The sequence below is a fragment of the Trichechus manatus genome, unplaced genomic scaffold (assembly GCF_000243295.1).
Source record: "Trichechus manatus latirostris isolate Lorelei unplaced genomic scaffold, TriManLat1.0 scaffold00119, whole genome shotgun sequence".
NCBI classification, from domain to species: domain Eukaryota; kingdom Metazoa; phylum Chordata; class Mammalia; order Sirenia; family Trichechidae; genus Trichechus; species Trichechus manatus.
Window position 1 is genome coordinate 7,906,092 of NW_004444055.1, and position 21,296 is coordinate 7,927,387.

General features: G+C 40.4%; 1 pseudogene; it reads right to left on the bottom strand.

The window, feature by feature from the left end:
* Window positions 1-19,591: 19,591 nt before the first annotated feature.
* Window positions 19,592-20,973, bottom strand: LOC101349724 (elongation factor 1-alpha 1 pseudogene; annotated as a pseudogene).
* Window positions 20,974-21,296: the final 323 nt, after the last annotated feature.

Sequence of the window (21,296 nt, forward strand, 5' to 3'; positions counted from 1 at the left end):
ACCATGACCTTCCACAGACTGAGTCCAGTATAACTAGATGGTGCCTGGCTACCACCACTGACTGCTCTGACTGGGATCACAGCAGAGGGTCCTGGACAGAGCTGGAGAAAAATGTAGAACAAAATCCTAACTCACAAAAAAGGATCAGACTTACTGGCCTGACAGAGACTAGAGAAACCAAAGAGTATGGCCCCTGGCTACTCTTTTAGCTCAATAATGAAGTCACTCCCAAGTTTCACCCGTCAGCCAAAGATTAGACAACCCCATAAAACAAAATGAGACTAATGGAGCACAATAATCCAGGGACAAGGACTAGAAAGCAGGAGGGGACAGGAAAGCTGGTAATGGGAAACCCAAGGTCAAGAAGGGAGAGTGTTGACATGTCATGGGATTGTTAACCAATGTCATAAAACAGTATGTGTACTACCTCTTTCATCAAAAACTATTTGTTCTGTAAACCTTCATCTAAAGTACAATAAAATAAATAAATAAAAAGAACAACCTCTTTACACAAATTTTATTACACTCACTGAGTTATCCAATCAAGGAACCAATCCTATTTCCTCTTTGGATTAGGCACACACTAATATAGTATATGAAGTGTTAGTGGTTCAGTGATTGAGTTCTTGCCTCCCATGCAGGAGATTCAGGTTCAATTCCCGGCCAACGTACTTCATGTATGCTGAACATACTTCAGCGGAGCTTCCAGACTAAGACAGACCAGGAAGAAAGACCTGGAGATCTACTTTCAGTAATCAGCCAATGAAAACCATACAGATCACTATGGAGCATTGTCCAATCCACAACCGATCATGGGGATGGCACAGGAATAGCAGCATTTCCTTCAGTTGTGCATAAGGTTGCCATGAGTTGGGGCTGACTAGAGAACAGCTAACAACACCAACAACAAGACAGTATAGTTAAACCCACACTGGATTTCAGCAGTGACAGAAGCTAGCGAATTGACTTGCCATTGACACACCTCCAAAGGGAAATGACAGGGTACAGTTTGCAGTTCTTTTTTAGTTATAGCTTCCAATGTCAGGAAGAAACACCTCTCTAGCTCTAATCTCACCTATTTTTACAGTTGACAATAGCAAAGAGAGGAAAATCTTCATCTGAATGAATGGGGTCCTGAGCACGATTACTGGTGAGACAACAATGAATTGAAGCCTGTTGTTTATTAACTGTTATAAATAAGTTATGAATTTGTGCCAGTAACCAAAATGGAGACTACTGGATATAATAAACATTAATTGTCAAGGAAATCATCTAACAAATTACTTAAAAGATTCTTTGTGGACTCCAGTGATTTGTTGATTATACTAGATCTATTGTATTCATTAATTAATTCAAGAATTTTTTGAACGAATGGCAGCCTGGTACAGTCTAGGGATGGCAGATAGATTTTATTTATTGTGCTAATTGTGGTTGTGGCTGCTCTGAGGGCTGTGTTAAGAAAGATTATGAGACCAAATCTGAGATCAATAAAAATAAATGTCACAAACAATTAGAGATGACTGCCATGGAAGTTGGGAGAAAGATGTGGCAGTCTACTTCCATAAAGATTACAGCCTAGGAAACACTATGAGACAGTTCTACTCTGTCCCATAGGGTCGCTGTGAGTCAGAATCTATTCGATGGCAATGGGTTTGGTTTTTTGGAGACCATGGAAGTGGAACAAAGGAGTGCCCAAGGTATTGGTCGTCTTTGAAAGTTGAAAAGGGCCTTGTCCAGGGTGACAAGGGTTAGATTTTGGGTAAGTCATTTCCAGTCTATGTGCCTTTATTTCGTCAAATCTGTAAAATGAGAGAGTTGATCCTAATATTTTATAAGGTCTTTCCTTTCTTCTTTTTTCTCCATTTGTTTGTTTATGCTTAGTAGCTATGACTGAAATGTGTCTTTCTTAGTGTCTGCTTAGTGTCTCTTAATGTTTGGGGGAATTTCCTACTTATGAATTCAATTTTCTGTAGTGTAGAAGCCAGAACTTTCTTTTCCCAGACTCCTGTGCAGTAAAAATGCTACCATGTGGTCTAGATCCACCAATCAGACACATCTATTCTAGATGTGTAGGGAAGCTGGTCATGGCAATAGGCAAGCCCTGCACAGAATTCATCTGGTATGGGTGAAGGCAGAGACATCTAGTTTGCTGAGGCAACAGTGACAGAGGGTCTGGTGATAATGTCCAGTGCCCAGATGAGGTGGTTGTTCGTTCCCAGGGCGGCTGGCTATATGACTTCACTCGAGCAGTTCTGCAGCACAGGTGGGGGCATTGGCCCTGGCTGCCACCTTCCCATCCTGCGTCCCTGGGCCTCCCACAAAGCCCTTCAACTATTTCTTCTTTTAATAAAATCTTTTTACTGCTTACATGAGGCAGTAGGTTTCTTCATCCTCAAGGAGCTCAAAAACCTGTGATCAGGACTGGAATGCCCTCAAACAGACTTTTTTTTTTTTTTTTTTTTTTAATACTTTAAAGATGAAAAAATTGTTTTTTTTTTTTTTTACAAATTATAAAGGGTAAGCTTAGATAGTAGCTTCCAAAATGTATTTTATTGCAATTATTAGCAAGATAACTGTTGTAGATGGCTAAATATCTGTCATAAGGGAGGTTATTCTCACTTTTATATTCTTCATTACTCTAAGTGCACTAGAGAAAATATCATTTCTTCAGTGGATATGGTTCACAGCTTTATACTGAGAGAAGAACTCCTCTTGATCACTGCTGGTATGATTTTTAAGAGTTTGAGGAAGCACTTTAGTTAGGTTTCTATAGTTTTAACTTTTAAATTTTAAATGAAGATTAGAGCTAGGAATTTTATGAAACTGGCCACAGCAAAAAAAATCACTTGACTAATTGCCTTTATGAGAGTTTTAGAGTGTTTGAAACTTACTCCTCAAACTCTGCGTACGTGAAAGGTCACATTGCTTTATTTTCTTTAATAAATTGAAATTTCACTTCAGCCTCCAGCCCACCAGACTGTCAAAAGCCTTAGGGTCTTATAGCAAAGCTAAAACTTACTGATTCCAGTTCCAATTCCAACCGTGAGTGAAGAACAAGTATCAGACCTCCCTTTCCACTTTAAATGACTATAATGCCCAATAAAATGTATGAAGAAATGGCTTGCATGCAATGGACCAGCAAGGTTGTTGTTGTGGGCTGTCGAGTCAATTCCGACTCAACTTACAGAAATAGAGCTGTAATCCTTGAGAAAAGGAAAACACAAAAGGTGAGCTCCTCATTTATTCCTTTAAATATTCAATACGTGAAGAAAATAATTCAACCTGGGGACATGTCCTAAATCAAAACGTAGAGAAGTGGAACCTCAATGGAATGCTGTGGTCTTCTGGGCAAACAAAAGCGATATCAGAGTTCAGGCATGCTGAGGCAACCGGGCAGAGTACCTAACAGGAGAGCGACCCAAGATTATGCATAAAGGACTGTGATGGTTAACGTTGTGTGTCAGCTTGACTGGGCCATGATTCTCAGTGCTTTGGCAGTTATGATGTAGTTTGGCAGTCCTGTGATGTTGTGATCACTTCCATGATGAGATTTGATAAAATGTGCTCACCTCCATGATGGGATCTGCTGTGAGTAGCCAATCACATTCCTTGGGCATGTGGCCTGAATCAAATATAAACCGACATTCTGGCAAGGCTCGTGGGCTTTTGCTCACTCTGGATCCTGCAGCTGGTTCCTGTTCATCTGACCTCCAATTCTTGGGACTTGAGCTAGCTGCTCACCTGTAGTCTTGCCTGCTGATCTTGGGATTCATTGAGTCATTGATTTTCGCAGCCTGTGAGCAAGAGTTTTGCACTCTGACCTGCCAATCTTGGGTTCACCAGCTCCTGTGGCTAGGTGAATCAGGAGAAGACTGTATCCTCACCCACGGATCTGGAACAGTCCAGCCTCTACAACCACGTGAGCCATTTCCTTGATACTCTCTATAAATATTTATATGCTTTACTGGTTTTGCTTCTCTAGGGAACCCAGCCTAAGACAGAGGTCCTCTTGAATCCTTGGCTGGGTATAAGCTGCACATGTCCAGGGTGAGACTTCAAGACATCTGGAAGAGAACAACTAATGGGTGTGAATTGAGTGGTTTTTAGAAATATTCCAGTTCTGATAAACCAGAGAGTTAAAAAAAAAAAAAATTGCTGTTGGGTAACTTCCAACTCATAGTGACCCTATAGGACAGAGTAGAACTGTTCCATAGGGTTCCAAGTATCACCTGGTGGATTTGAACTGCCGACCTTTTTGGTTAGCAGTCAAACTCTTAACCACTATGCCACCAGAGTTTCCCTTAGGAGCACACCCTCTCCTAAATTCCAGGACCTCAGCAGGGTAATAGTAAGGCTGGCAGCAGCTAAGGAAAATTACCATACCAACTGAGCTGTGGGAACAAGACAACAGTGGAGACCAAGGTGTGTAGTCACTTGGACTGTAGCAGTAGCCACAGAAGACCCTACATCTGTGGATGTAATCCCATTGAGAATAGGGTTTTCTTTGTTACGTTAAGGAGGCCATATCAGTGTAGGGTGTGCCTTAAACCTAATCGTGTATGGGTTATAAAAAATCATTGCCGTCGAGTCACTTCCAACTCATAGCAACCCTATAGGACAGAGTAGAACTGCCCCATAGGGTTTCCAAGGAGTGGATGGTGGATTTGAACTGCCAACCTTTTGGTTAGCAGCCAGCTTTTAACCACTGCCCCACCAGGGCTCCTTGCTTAAAATCTGCATAAATGAGTTGAGACTCCAGAATGACTAAATGTTAGGAGTAGGGCTACTCTAGCCCTAGAATTAGAGCAACTTTAGACTTAACATAATAAAGCTCAAAATAAAATCTTGACAGAACCAAGCTAAGCTGCAAGGAAATCAACTTCCAGGCAGAACAAAACTCAACACCTATTAAAGGAAGACTCTCAATCAAATAACATTCAAAAAGTCCAGCATGCAATAAAAAATTACTAGATATACAAAGAAGCAGGAAAATGTGCTACATATCCAGGAGGAAAAAGAATAGAATAAAGAAGATTCAGAGTTGACAGAGATGTTGGAATGAATGGACCACTACTTCAAAACAGCTGTTATAAATAAATTCAAGGATATAAAAGAAAATATAGACATGTGTGAACAGAAGAGGAATCTAAACAAGGAAATGGAAACCATAAAAAAGAAACAAATGTAAATTCTCAAAGTGAAAATACAATATGTGAAATTAAAAAAACAAAACAAAACAAAACCAGTGGATGGACTTAAAAACAGATTTGACATTGCAGAAGAAAAGTTTAGTAAACTTGAAGATAAGTCAAAAGAAACTATCCAAATAGAAGAAAAATTTTTACAATGAATATAAAAAAATGAATACAGGCTCAGTGATCTGTAGGACCATATCAAGAAGTCTAACATATGTGTAATTGCAGTCCCAGAAAGACAATAGAGAAAGACTGGGGTAGAAAAAAACATTTGAAGAAATAGTGAAATATTTTGAAATTTGATCAAAAACGACTTGCTGGCCCCCAAAAATCTCAATAAACCCTAAGCATGATAAACACAGAAAACCACATACAGGCATATTCGAATCCAATTGTTGAGAAAAAAAAATTTACAAGGGGAATGGGAGGATTGGGGAGGGAAAAACACGAACTAGACAATAGATAAGTGGTAACTTTGATGAAGGGTAAGGCAGTACACAATACTGGGGAAGTCAGCACAGCTTGAACAAGGCAACATCATAGAACCTTAATAGGCACATCCAAACTCCCTAAGGGATGGAGTTACTGGGCTGAGGACTGGGAATCATGGTCTTGGGGGACATCTAGCTCAATTGGCATAACATAGTTTATGAAGAAAATGTTCTACATCCAACTTTGGTGAGTAGCATCTGGGGTCTTAAAAGATTGTGAGATACGTCTACTGGTTGCACCTCATCTGGAGCAAGGGAGAATGAAGAAAACGAAAGACATAAGGGAAAGATTAGTCCAAAGGACTAAGGGACCACAATTACCACAGCTTCCACCAGACTGAGTCCAGCACAACTGGATGTGCTTGGCTACCACCACTAACTGCTCTGACAGAGATCACAGTAGTGGGTCCCAGACAGAGCTGGAGAAAAATGTAGAACAAAATTCAAACTAACAAAAAATGACCAGATTTACTGGTCTGACAGACACTGGAGAAACCCAGACACCCTTTTAACTCAGCACTGAAGTCACACCTGAGGTTCATCCTTTAGCCAAAGACTAGACAGGCCTATAAAACAAGCAATAACAAACATAGTTCAACCATGTATATGAGACTAAATGGGCACACCAGCCCAGTGGCAAGGACAAGAAGGGAGGAGGGGACAGGAAAGGTGGAAATGGGGAAACACAGGTTGAAAAAGGGAGTGTTGACAAGTCTTGTGGTTGTTAACCAATGTCATGAAACAATGTGTGTATTAATTGTTTAATGAGAAACCAATTTGCTCTGTAAACTTTCACCTGAAGCACAATAAAAAATTTTTTTACAAAGGGGAAATGTTACCTACAGGAGACTAATAATAAGAATTGCTACTAACTTCTCATCCAAATCAGTGCAAATCAGAAGACAGTCAAATAACATTTTTAAAGGGATAAAAGGGGGGAAAAACTGTCAACCTAGAATTCTATCTCCAGTGAAAATATCCTTCAAAAATGATGTTAGAACAAAGACTTCCACATTTAGAAAACAGTGAAAGAATTAATCACAACAGACTGCACTATAGAAAATGTTAAAGGAAGTTCTTCAGGCTGAAATAAAATCATACCAGTCACAAAGTTGTATCTACAAGAAAGAATCAAGAACATCAGAAATGGTAAATAAGCAGGTAAACATACAAAATACATTAATCGCTTTTTAATTTATTTAGAAGACAACTGACTATTTAAAGTAAAAATAATAACAATGGATTGAGTATAAGTATATTGCATATATGTAAGTGGAATAATATTAATTCATAAGTAGACTGTGATATAGGAGCTCTAGTGTCACAGTGGTTAAGCGCTCGGCTGCTAACCAAAAAGTCTGCAGTTTCAACCAACTCACTCCTCATCAGTTATTTCCATCTTGATAGATGGCAAATGCTTTACTTCATTTGCCAAAAGGAAACTTTGGAGTTGTCCTTGACCTCTTTCTTGTGCATTCCTCATCTAAACCATCAGCCGTTGTGATTAGAATTTGACTATGTTTCATCACATCTATCACTATCTTCTTAGTCCAAAGTACCCATCATCTCTTGTCTGTTCTTGTTTTGTTAGGTGCCGTTGAGTAGTTTCCGACTCATAGCAACCCAAAATACAACAGTATGAAACACTGCCCGGTCCTGCACCATCCTCACAATCTTTGTTATGCCTGAGCCCATTGTTGCAGGCACTGTGTCATTCCATCTCTTTGAGGGTCTTCCTCTTTTTTGCCGACCCTCTACTTTATCAAGTATGATGTCCTTCTCCAGGTACTGGTCTCTTTTCATAGCATGTCCAAAGTATATGAGACAAAGTCTTGCCATCCTCACTTTTAAAGAGCATTCTGGCTGTACTTCTTCCAAGACAGATTTGCTCCTTCTCCTGGCAGTTCGTGGTATATTCAACATTCTTTGCCAACACCACGATTCAAAGGCGTCAATTCTTCTTTGGTCTTTCTTATTCATTGTCCAGCTTTCACATGCACTTGAGGCCACTAAAAATACCATGGCTTGGGTCAGGCGCACCTTAGTCTTCAAAGTGACATCTTTGCTTTTTAACACTTTAAAGAGGTCTTTTGCAGCAGATTTACCCAATGCAATGCATCTTCTGATTTCTTGACTCCTGCTTCCATGGGTGTTGATTGTGGATCCAAGTAAAATGAAATCCTTGACAACTTCAATATTTCTCCATTTATAATGATGTTGCTTATTGGTCCAATTGTGAGGATTTTTGTTTTCTTTATATTGAGGTGTAATCCAGACTGAGGGCTGTAGTCTTTGATTTCATCAGTAAGTGCTTCAAGTCCTCTTCACTTTCACCAGGCAACGTTGTGTCATCTGCATATCGCAGGTTGTTAATGAGTCTTCCTCTAATTCTGATGTCACATTCTTCTTCATGTAGTCCAGTTTCTTGAATTATTTTCTCAGCGTACATATTGAATAAATATGGTGAAAAGACACAACCCTGATGCACACCTTTTCTGACCTGAAACCATGCAGTATCCCCCTGTTCTGTTCAAATGACTGCCGCTTGGTCTATGTACAGGTTCATTATGAGCACAATTAAATGTTCTGGAATTTCCATTCTTCGAAAAGTTATCCATAGTTTGTTATGATCCACATAGTTGAATGTCTTTGCGTAGTCAATAAAATACAGGTAAACGTCTTTCTGGTATTCTCTGCTTTCAGCCAAGATTCATCTAACATCACCTGATAAGATTTATCTGACATCACCTGATAAGCTTCATCTGACATCACCTGATATCCCTCATGCTATGTCCTCTTCTGAATCCAGCTTGAACTTCTGGCAGTTTCCTGTCAATGTACTACTACTGCAACCAGGTCGCTATGAGTCAGAATTGACTTGATGGCAACCGGTTTGGTTTTTGGTTTTGGTCAACGAAATTTTGCTGGTGTGTGATATCAATGATATTTTATGATAATTTCTACATTCTGTTGGATCACCTTTATTTGGAATGGGCACAAATATAGATCTCTTCCAGTCATTTGGCCAGGGAGCTGTCTTCCAAATTTCTCGACATAGATGAGTGGGCACTTCCAGCGCTGCATCCATTTGTTGAAACATCTCAATCGGTATTTTGTCAATTCCTGGAGCCTTGTTTTTTTGCCAAAGCTGTCAGTGCAGCTTGGACTTCTTCCTTCAGTACCATTAGTTCTTGATCATATGCTACCTCCTGAAATGGCTGAATGTCGACCACTTCTTTTTGGTACAGCGACTGTGTATTTCTTCCATCTTCTTTTGATGCTTTCTGAGTCATTCAATATTTTTCCCATAGAATCCTTCAATATTGCGACTCAAGGCTTGAATTTTTTTTTTTTTTAGTTCTTTCAACTTGAGAAATGCCAAGTGCATTCTTCTCTTTTGGTTTTCTAACTCCAGGTCTTTGCACATGTCATTATAATACTTTGTCTTCTCAAGCCTCCCTTTGAAATCTTCTGGTCAGCTCCTTGACTTTATCATTTCTTCCTTTCGCTTTAGCTACTTGACGTTCAAGAGCAAGTTTCAGAGTCTCTTCTGACATCCATTTTCGTCTTTTCTTTCTTTCCTGCCTTTTTAATAACCTCTTGCTTTCTTCATGTATGATGTCCTTGATGTCATTCCACAACTCATCTGGTCTTCAGTCATTCGTGTTCAACAGGTCAAATCTATTCTTGGATGATCTCTAAATTCAAGACGGATATGCTCAAGATTGAACTTTGGCTCTCGTAGACTTGTTCTAATTTTCTTCAGTTTCAACTTGAACTTGCATATGAGCAATTGATGGTCTGTTCCACAGTTGGCCCCTGGCCTTGTTTTGACTGATGATGTTGAGCTTTTCCAGCATCTCTTTCCACAGATGCAGTCGATTTGATTCCTGTGTATTCCATCTGGCAAAGTCCACATTTATAGTCGTTGTTTATGTTGTTGAAAAAAGGTATTTGCAATAAAGAAGTTGTTGGCCTTGCAAAATTCTATCACATGATCTGTGGTGTCACTTGTATCACCAAGGCCATATTTTCCAACTACAGATCCTTTTTTGTTTCCAACTTTGACATTTCAATCACCAGTAATTATCAATGCATCTTGATTGTATGTTTGGTCAATTTCAGACTTCAGAAGTTGGCAAAAATCTTCAGTTTCTTCATCTTTAGCATTAATGAATGATAGGTGCATAAATTTGAACACTAATCATATTAACTGATCTTTGTTGTAGGCGTATGGGTATTATCCTATGATTGACAGTGTTATACTTCAGGATAGATCTTGAAATGTTCTTTTTGACAATGAATGTGATGCCTTTCCTTTTCAATTTGTCATTTCCGGCTGTCATGGATTGAACTGTGTCCCCCAAAAATATGTTCAACTTGGTTAGGCCATGATTCCCATTGTGTGGTTGTCCTCCATGTTGTGATTTTCCTATGTGTTATAAATCATAATCTCTGCCTATGTTTAAAGAGGATTAGGGTGGGATGTAACACCTTTGCTCAGGTCACATCTCTGATCCCATGTAAAGGGAGTTTCCCTGGGGTGTGGCTTGCACCACCTTCTATCTTACGAGAGATAAAAGGAAAGGGAAGCAAGCAGAGAGTGGGGACCTCATACCACCAAGAAAACAGTGCTGAGAGCAGAGTACATCCTTTGGACCTGGGAAGATTGATGACAAGGACCTTTGTCCAGAGCTGACAGAGAGAGAAAGACTTCCCCTGGAGCTGACGCCCTGAACTTGGACTTCCAGCCTACTAGACCGTGAGAAAATAAATTTCTCTTTGTTAAAGCCATCCACTTGTGGTATTCCTGTTATAGCAGCAGTGGATGACTAAGACACCAGCATAGTAGACAATACGATTGCCTGATTCAAAATGACCGATACCAGCCCATTTCAGCTAACCAATGCTTAGGATATCAATCTTTATGCATTCTATTTCATTTTTGACAACTTCCAAATTTCCTATATTTACACTTCATACATTCCAAGTTCCTATTATTAATGGATGTTTGCAGCCGTTTCTTCTCATTTTGAGTAGTGTCACCTCAGCAAATGAAGGTCCTGAAAGCTTTACTCCATCCACGTCATGAAGGTTGATTCTACTTTGAGGAGGCAGCTCTTCCCCAGTTGTATTTTGAGTGCCTTCCAACCTGAGAGGCTGATCTTCTGGCACTATACCAATGTTCTGCTGCTATTCATAAGATTTTCACTGGCCAGTTTTTTCAGAAGTAGATCGCTACGTTCTTCTTCCTAGTCTGTCTTAGTCTAGAAGCTCCACTGAAACCTGTCTTCCATGGGTGAACCTGCTGTAATTTGAAATACCGGTGGCATAGCTTCCAGCATCACAGCAAGATGCAAGCCACCACAGTACGACAAAATATAATGATAATAATAATAATCACTTGTCTAGATGATTGCAATAGCTGCCCCTTACCCTGAAACTAAGGAGCCTGGGGCATAAAAAGGTTAAGTGCTTGGCTACCAGTTGAAAGGTTTGTAGTTCAAACCTACCTAGTAGGTCCATGAGAGAAATACCAGACAATCTGTACCAGTAAAAATTACAGTCAAGAAAACCCTATCAAGATGTTCTACTCTGAATCGACTGAACAGCACCTAACAAGAACAACCTCGCAACTATAACTGCCCTTGAGTACCCTATTTGATCTATTTTTAATATAGCAGCCAGACTGATACAGTTAAAATGTGTCAATTCATGTCTCTTCTCTACATAAAACCCTCTAATGGCTCCTCAGATCTGTTTAAATAACAATGCGTCTCTGGTACCTTATTGACCTCATCTTCTCCCACTCTCCCCCTTATTGGTGCTACTCCAGTCACAGTGGCCTTTTTGCTGTTCCTCAAACATGCCCAGCACATTCATCTCAAAGTCTTTGTACTTGCTTTTCCCTCCACCTTGAAGGCTTCACCCCAGGTATCCTGAAGCCTCACTCCCTTGCCTCCTGTAGATCTCTGCTGAGTTCAACGGACACAAAATTTAAAATAGCACACTCCTTTGCCCCCCTCCACCACTATCTATCCCCTTATTTGCCCTTTTTTTCTTTACAGAACTTACTATGACTGCTACCTAGAACAGTGCATGGTACATAGAAAGCATTCAACATTGTTGAATGAGTGAATTAACTAATTGATTAATGAATGTCAGAAAGCAAAACCAAAGCTGTTGGCTTAATAGTTCCGCTAAACTGTTACCCTAGCAGGGAATCAGCTTCAGCAATAGCTCCTATACAGAGATCCATAATCATAGACTTTCCCTCGATGTATCAAATTATCCTCCATAGAATTATAAACCAGAATACTACTTGCTAATTTTTCTTTCCTGCCAGGATGCTGGGAATCTAGACATTAGGTAAGCCTCCAGCAAAGGAAATGGGGAGTGGGAGAAAATTCTTTTTAAATATCATTATTTAAATTGCTGGTATTCCAGCAATCAGTGGGAGTTGCTAGATGAGTCAGCATGGTCATGAGTCAGATCATGAGTCTGCCCATGGTGAGAGATAGGTAATTGGAGGGTTGCCAGTTTATATCTCCACTGAGCTTAAAGAGGCGCCTTTTATATTGTACCTCTATCGTTACAATAATAATAGCTATTGCTTAATGAGCCTCTACTTTTTGCAAGGCACTGTGTCCGGTGCTTCACTTTTAACTCATTTAATCCTCACCATTTAAAGAATTCTTTTAAAGTTTTAAAAAGCGAAGATGTCACCTTGGTGACTAAGGTGCATCTGACCCAAGCCATGGTCTTTTCAATCATCTCATATGCATGTGAAAGTTGGTAATGAAAAAGGAAGACAGAAGAAGAACTGATGCATTCAAACTATTGTGCTTGTGAAGAACATTGAGTACACTTGGACTGCCAAAAGAACAAACAAATCAGTATTCTTTGAAGAAATGGATGTGAGGATGGTGAGACTTTGACTCACTTATTTTGGACATATCATCAGGAAAAACAATCACTAGGAAAGGACATCATGTGTGGTAAAACAAAACACAAAACAAGAGAAACCCTCAATAACATGGATTGACACAATAGCCACAACAGTAGTTTCAAACCTACCCAAGATCATGAAGATGGTGCAGGACTGGGAAATATTTCGTTCTGTTATACATAAGGTTACCATGAGTTAGAGCCTATTCTACAGCAACTAACAACAACGATCCTTACCATAGTCTAAGGAGTGATGTATTTCCATGTTTTGTAGGGTAGGTGACCAAGGCTCAAAGAGTTATGTCACATGCTTGGGTCACCTACTAAGGAGTATGAAGACAGGATTCCATAACCCACAGAACTCATGGGAGTGTTTCTTTTCTGAAATGTGGACTAATTTCTTCTCATTTTAAAATTGCCTTTCTCAAGGGTACTGTGGGTCTTTGATCTGTTTTATTCTAGGTCCTTGTATTAATATTACTGAAGACTCTCTCCCTTAGAATTGTCTGAAATAAGACAGAGAAGATGGATATAGGTTGGCTAACAGAATCTTGGAAGATTTCATTGACTCCCTAATGGTGACATTGAAGACTGTTGATTTGTGATACTTGTGATTTATGACCTAGATCATGGAGCCTATGTCATGATCAAACCTAAAACCAAACCCATTGCCATTGAGTCGATTCCAATTCATAGTAACCCTATAGGACAGAGAAGAACTGCCCCATAAGATTTCTGAGGCTGTAATGTTTACAGAAGCAGACTGCTACATCTTTCTCTTGTGGAGTGGCTGGTGGGTTCAAACCACCAACCTTTCAATTAGCAGCTAAGCACTTGACCAATGCACCACCAAGGCTCCTTTATTATATGTCGTGATAGACTATATGATATCTCAAATTCAACTCAAAAGTGTAAAATCTCACAACAATTTTTATAGGTTAAGCCACCTCTTCATATTTAAATATGTTTTCATAATGTTCTCCTAAATTTGGTCTCCCTTCCATCATCTTAATAACTTACATCCCATAGTAAGAAGTGAGGTCATCATCAGTAGAGATAGTCTGAGCAAATATGACCTTTGTTCCAGTTTAGAGCTGCTTGTCCATATTGGGCAGATTTTACCTGGTGATATTATTTTCTTGTTGCCTCTTGAAACACAGAGCACCAGGTTCCATCATGGCACTGAAAAAGCCCAAAATGAAACCTGAGATTCCAAATATCTTATTTGCAAGGACGTTATGTAGAACCCAGGTCTTCCTTGATATCGTACAAACTCTAAAAATTACATAAATCCTGAACAGTCCAGCTCTATCTGTGTAACCACATTATAATCACAGCTGAAGATTACAAAACATTTTAAACAAAGAGAATTTCAGTTCCTAGAGAATGATAAAAGCTCCTAAGGAAAGGCAAAGATTTGCCAAGTTGGGTTGGTTGCATACCTCAGCCCTTTAAGCTGACTCCATTTCCATTTGAGGTGCTCCATTCTAAAAGTCTTCACAATACTTACTTTCTCTTTTGGTCTTTTTGTGGATTACAAGGTAGATGCTTCCTCTCCCAGTAGGTTGAACAGTGAATTGGGTTATGCTTCCCTACTGGTTCTCGCCAGTGGTCTCTGCTAATGATTCCTAGGTTGTTGGCTCAGCTTCTTCAGTGTAGTCTTTTGGCTTTTGATAGAAACATCCTGGCAGTCAGCACCTTCCTATTTTCTGGAGGGAGTCAAGTTTTCTTGCAGTGCCCCCCAGATATGGATTGATCTGTTCTTAGCTTTGATTGCTGAACTCATAAAATCTTTCCATAATCATTTATTGAATCTATGCAGAATTCAGAGATATTTGACTGTAGCAGACACCAAGGATCTGGTTCATGCTTTAGTCGTTCCCTGATTGTACCATTGTGAGATGCCTGGCTGCCCTCCCCATTCATCTGCAAGGAGTGGCTTTTGCCAAAACTCTGTGGCCTATTTTAAGAACTTTTTTTTTTTGTTTTTAGTTCCTTTGTCAGTCTCATTGTACCCTTCTCTTGGGTACTTTTCATTGCTTCTCTTTACCTCAGTATTATTGTTATTTTAAAATTTGCTGCTTGCTGGGGGCATTCTATCTCAAGACTGTCACATTTGATGCAGAAATCAGATTCTGGCTTGGTGCTCTGGTACATTATTTCTAATAAATCCTTCTGTTCTATTTCCCATTCCTTCAGTGATCTCTTCAACTGATGTCATATTTGGGCTCATTGTTACAAGAAATGGGAGTGGTTGGATATGATGACACTTGCAAGCATCCTTAGGCCATACTGAACTGGAGAATGACAGAATCTTAAAACTTGGCGGGTGCCCAGAGGTTGGCTAGTTCAACTTCCCTCCCAATGCAAGAATTTATTCTACAATATCCCCAATTCCCTCCTCTGCTTGAATCTTTCGCTCATTAGCTGTCTAGAGTAGTTGCTACAGTGTTTCTAGCTCTGATGATTAAAACTATTTATTTTGTTTTATTTCTTTTATTAAACTGAAACGTGCCTCCCTATAACTTTCTCTCATTAGTTCTAGCTCTGCCCTCTGCAGTGATATAAAATAAACATCTTTTATCAATATAATAGTAATTGCTAACATGTATTGACTGCTTGTACGGTTCTGTACTGTATACCTACCTGTCTGACTGGATTGCACATGCAGACAGGCTGTGCCTCAAACTTTCAGGCAGCCACAAGACTGTTATGAATGAGGCAGGTACACGCACTGGCATCAATTAATCCATGGGTGCTACATCATCTGTGATCGAGTCAGATACACGCGACACAAAGTGTTGGCAAAGTGAAAGTCATTATTATTACTTATAGAAAGCAAACAGTAAACAATAACAGATTCTCAAAGGAGAAACACGTATTACGCTTCTCCAAATTACACGTGTCCATTCTTATGTCACTGGGCAGGCACACTGTGGTTCAGGTAAGATGCTGTGTTCATGTCACCACTGCTTCTGGCTCCCACCATGCTGCTCTGGGGGTCTGCATGGCTCCCAAGGCTTCTGCTCTGCCGCTGGGCCTTGCTGGGCCCTGCCTTGCTAGTGGGAAGGTCCTTGCACAGGATCTCCCGAGCCTCTACTGCTGGGCTCTTCTAGGCCTCTGCTGCTAGCTCCTGCCCACACCCAGGCCCAAGCTGCCCAAGGGACCACATGGCTCTTGCCATGCTTCAGGGTTGGGGGAGGCATGTTGCACCAGGCACACTCAGGCCTCTGCCTTGCAGGGGCAAGTGTTACAGCTCTTTAGCAGCAGGCAAACCTCCTGCACACAGGCGCCTGTCTGTGGGCTGACCATTCCACTGCCCTTGTCTTTAGTGTTACAGTTGTCTCTTCTGAGTCTAGAAGGTTCTCAGTGCAGGGACAGTGGGTCCAAAGGATGTACTTCGCTCCAGACTCTTCTTGATGGTGGTAAGGTCCCCTGCACCTCTGTAGGATTGAGCCTTATATAAGCCTAACAGGATGACAAAGCCTACCAATCCTCTAGCTGAACTGCAAGGGGCTCAATCTTATTGGATGGACTTTCAAGTCACTATTTGCATAGTAAATTGACCAATCCCTTGCAAGATTGTGACCCAGCTCTCATTCTGTGGGAGGTACAAGACCATAGCTAGAAAGCCCATATAAAAGCAATTCATCGCACTGCATGTACCAAGTGTCTTATACCCTGTATTAGTCAGGGTTCTTCATTTGTAAGCAACAGAATTCAACTATGGCTAACCATATTAGTTATCTTTTACTACATAATAGATTACCTCAGAACTTAGTGGCTTAAAAAAAAAACACATATTATCTCCCAGTTTCTGTAAGTCAGGAATTATGAGCCAATTATCTCCATGGTTCTGGCTCAGGGTTTCACAAAAGGCTGCAGTTAATATTGGCTGATGCTGCATTCATCTGAAGGCTTGACTGGGGCTAGAGGATCCACTTCCAAACTCTATCACATGACTGCTGGCAGGAGGCCTTAGTTTCTCACAGGTTTTTTTTTTTCAGAGGCCTCAGTTCCTTACCATGTAGACTATCTCCAACATTACTCCATATCCTATGTAGATTAATATTCCTGAAACATATTTTTGTATATCATCTCAATTCAAAAAGTTTTATTGATTCCCCTGGCATTCAAGACATTAGTTCTGGTTCTGCCTTTTTACTAATTGTGTATCTTTGAGCAAGGTAATTAATTTCTCTGAGTCTCAGTTTTCTTATTTCTAAAGTGAAGATGATTACATCCACTCCATACGTTGTTAGAGGATTAGACAAGATTCTCTGTTGATGTGGACAGGTTAGGTTGTGTTGCTATAAAAAAACAATATCTAAAACTCTGTGGTTTCATTCTTGCTCATACTACATGCTCATTGCATGTCCATCGTCTTCACTTTGGGGTTCAGTCTAATGGAGCAGCCTTTATCTTAAATGTTGGCAGATGTGGACCAGTGAATATGGGTGAATTTGATATGATCTCCCACAGATAATGTAGATAATGCACCTGGCACAGTGCCAGACACATGGTAGGTGCCAAATAAATGTTTTCTCTGTGGAGTATACCTTCAGCTGTAAAGTGTGTTACTCTGACATCTAAGCCTTTGTTTGAAGCCTCTTTCTGCAAGGTGTGTGGAGTTTAGAGATCTCTTTCAGTGAGTTTGTTCTTTTGAATGGTTAAATTATTTTTCTTTATTCTCCTGGCTTCATAATCTGGGTAGGTTACTACATTAGTTTCCTCGGGCTGCCGTAACAAAATACCAAAAACCTGGTGGCTTAAAACAACAGAAATTTATTCTCTCACATTTCTGGACACTGTTGTTGTTGTTAGGTGCTATCAAGTCAGTTCCAACTCATAGAGACTCTATGTACAACAGAACAAGACACTGCCCAGTCCTGCGCCGTCATCACAATCCTTGTTATGCTTGAGCCCATTGTTGCAGCCACCGTGTTGATCTTTCTTGTTGATGGTCATATTTTTTCGCTGGCCCTGTACTTTACCAAGCATGATGTCCTTCTCCAGGGACGTATCCCTCCTGATAACATTTCCAAATTATATGAGATGTAGTCTCACCATCCTTGCTTCTAAGGAGCATTCACCTTGTACTTCTTCCAAGACAGATTTGTTTGTTCTTTTGGCAGTCCATGGTATATTCAGTATTCTTTGCTAACTCCACGGTTCAAAGGTGTCATTTTTCTTTGGTCTTTCTCATTCATTGTCCAGCTTTCACATACGCATGAGGCAATTGAAAACACCATGGCTTGGGTCAGGCACACCTTAGTCTTCAAGGTGACGTCTTTGCTTTTCAACACTTTAAAGAGGTTTTTTGCTGCAGATTTGCCCAACGCAATGCATCTTTTTATTTCTTGACTGCTGTTTCCATGGGTGTTGATTGTGGTTTGAAGTAAAATGAAATCCTTGACAAGTTCAGTCTTTTCTCTGTTTATCATGATGTTGCTTATTGGTCCAGTCATGAGGATTTTTGTTTTTTCTTTACATTGAGATGTAATCCATACTGAAGGCCGTGGTCTTTGATTTTCATCAGTAAGTTATTCAAGTTCTCTTCACTTTCAGCAAGCAAGGTTGTGTCATCTGCATAATGCAGGTTGTCAATGAGTCTTCCTCCAATCCTGATGCCCTGCTCTTCTTCGTATAGTCCAGCTTCTCAGATTATTTGCTGAGCATACCTGACGCACCCCTTTCCTGATTTTAAACCACGTGATACTCCCTTGTTCTGTTCGAACGACTGCCTCTTGATCTACGTACAGGTTCCTCATGAGCACAATTAAGTGTTCTGGAATTCCCATTCTTGGCAATGTTATCCATAATTTATTGTGATCCACACAGTTGAATGCTGTAGCATAGTCAATAAAACACAGGTAAAACATCTTTCTGGTATTCTCTGCTTTCAGCCAGGATCCATCTGACATCAGCAATGGTATCCCTCATTCCACGTCCTCTTCTGAATCCGGCTTGAATTTCTGGCAGTTCCCTGTCGACATACTGCTGCAGCAGCTTTTGAATGATCTTCAGCAAAATTTTACTTGTGTGTGATATTAATGATATTGTCCGATAATTCCCACATTCGATTGGATCACCTTTCTTGGGAATAAGCATAAACATGGATCTCTTCCAGTTTTTTGGCCAGGTAACTGTCTTCCAAATTTCTTGGCATAGACAAGTGAGCACCTCCAGTGCTGTATCTGTTGGTTGAAACATGTCAGTTGGTATTCTGTCAATTCCGGGAGCCTTGTGTTTTGTCAATACCTTCAGTGCAGCTTGGACTTCTTCCTTCAGTACCATCGGTTCCTGCTCATATGCTACCTCCTAAAATGGCTGAAAGTTGACCAATTCTTTTTGGTATAGTGACTCTGTGTATTCCTTCCATCTTCTTCTTTTTTTTTTTTTTTTTAATGTAATACAGCCTTTATTATAGAACTTAGCCTGTTTACAAGACAGTTTATATAGAAACATTACTATTCCTTTGCTTTTCTGTCCTAACCAATATTAAGTGTTGCAACCAACCCTACTCCCATAGATTTTCCACCAAGTTCTTAAAGACTCCTCCTCTTAGAAGGGTGAAAAAAACCACTCATTTGCTGCATGAAGCATTTCACTTAACCCTAAAATAGTTTCAGCAAAGAAAACACCAGAATTAGAAAGTTTCAGTGTTGACCAAAGGAAGACACAGGTTTCTCATTAAACTTTGTTTTAATGTGTCCCAAAATTCTGTGACAGATTTTTGGTTAAGTTGTTTCCATTTAAAAAATACCGATTTTAAAAAGTAATAACTGAAAACTGCCACACAAAAAAAGAAACAAATGGTCCGCAAAACATTCCTTTCCTTCTGAAGGTTTTACAATGCATTATTATCATTAACCAGTCTTTTACTATTAAACTTAAATAGCCAATTGAGACAAATGGTTCTGAGACCGTTCTTCCATCACTGATTAAGACTGGGGTGGCAGGTGTTATGGGTAACATTCATTTAGCTTTCTGAGCAGACTTGGTGACCTTGCCAACTCCAGCAGCCTTTTTGTCCACTGCCTTGACACCCACAGCAACTGTCTGTTTCATATCACAAACAGCAAAACAACCCAGAGGAGGATAGTCAGAGAAGATCTCAACACACATGGGCTTGCCAGGAACCATGTCAACGATGGCAGCATCATCAGACTTCAAGAATTTGGGGCCATTTTCTAGCTTCTTACCAGAACAGCAATCAATCTTCTCTTTGAGCTCAGCAAACTTGCAAGCAATGCAAGCTATGTGACAATCCAGCACAGGTGAGTAGCCAGCACTGATTTGGCCTGGGTGGTTCAGGATGATCACCTGAGCAGTGAAGCCAGCTGCTTCCATTGGTGTGTCATTTTTGCTGTCACCAGCCACACTGCCACGACGAACATCTTTGACAGAGACATTCATGACATTGAAGCCTATATTGTCCCCAGGCAGAGCTTCGCTCAAAGCTTCATGGTGCATTTCAACAGACTTTACTTCAGTGGTGACGTTGACTGGAGCAAAGGTGACCACCATGCCAGGCTTGAGGACACCAGTCTCCACTCAGCCCACAGGGACTGTGCCAATACCACCAATTTTGTAGACATCCTAGAGAGGCAGATGCAGGGGTTTGTCAGTAGGACGAGTTGGTGGCAGGATGCAATCCAGAGCTTCAAGCAGCGTGGTTCCACTGGCATTGCCATCCTTACAAATGACTTTCCATCCCTTGAACTAAGGCATATTAGCACTTGGTTCCAGCATGTTGTCATAATTCCAACCAGAAATTGGCACAAATGCTATTGTGTCAGGGTTGTTGACAATTTTCTTAATGTAGGTGCTGATTTCCTTAATGATTTCTTCATATCTATTCTGGCTGTAGTGTGGCTCGAGGAATCCATTTTGTTAACACCAACAATTAGTTGTTTCACACCCAGTGTGTAGCCAGGGCATGCTCACGGGTCTGCCCATTCTTGGAGACACTAGCTTCAAATTCACCAACAGCAGGACAGCACAGTCAGCCTGTGATGTTCCAGTAATCATGTTTTTGATGAAGTCTCTGTGTCCTGGGGCATCAATGATGGTGGTCATCAATACTTGCTGGTCTCAAATTTCCACAGGGAGATATCAGTAGTGATGCCTCGTTCCTGTTCAGCTTTCAGTTTATCCAAGACCCAGGCATACTTGAAGGGGCTCTTTCCCATCTCAGCAGCTTCCTTCTCAAATTTTTCGATGATTCTTTTGTCGATCCCACCACATTTGTAGATCAGGTGACCAATAGTGGTGGACTTGCCCAAATCTATGTGTCCAATGATGACAATGTTGATATAGGTCTTTTCCTTTGCCATTTTGGTTTAGACTTTGTGATAGTTTTCACCAACGCTTGTGTTCTGGCGGCAAGAAAGCCTTCCACCTTCTTTTGATGCTTCCTGAGTCATTTAATATTTTCCCCATAGAATTCTTCAATATTTTAACTCTAGGCTTGAATTTTTTCTTCAGTTCTTTCAGCTTGAGAAATGCAGTGTGTTCTTCCCTGTTGCTTTTCTACCTCCAGGTCTTTTCACATGTCATTATAATACTTCACTTTGTCTTCTCAAGCCTTCCTTTGAAATCTTCTGGTCAGCTCTTTTACTTTATCATTTCTTCCATTTGCTTTAGCTACTTGATGTTC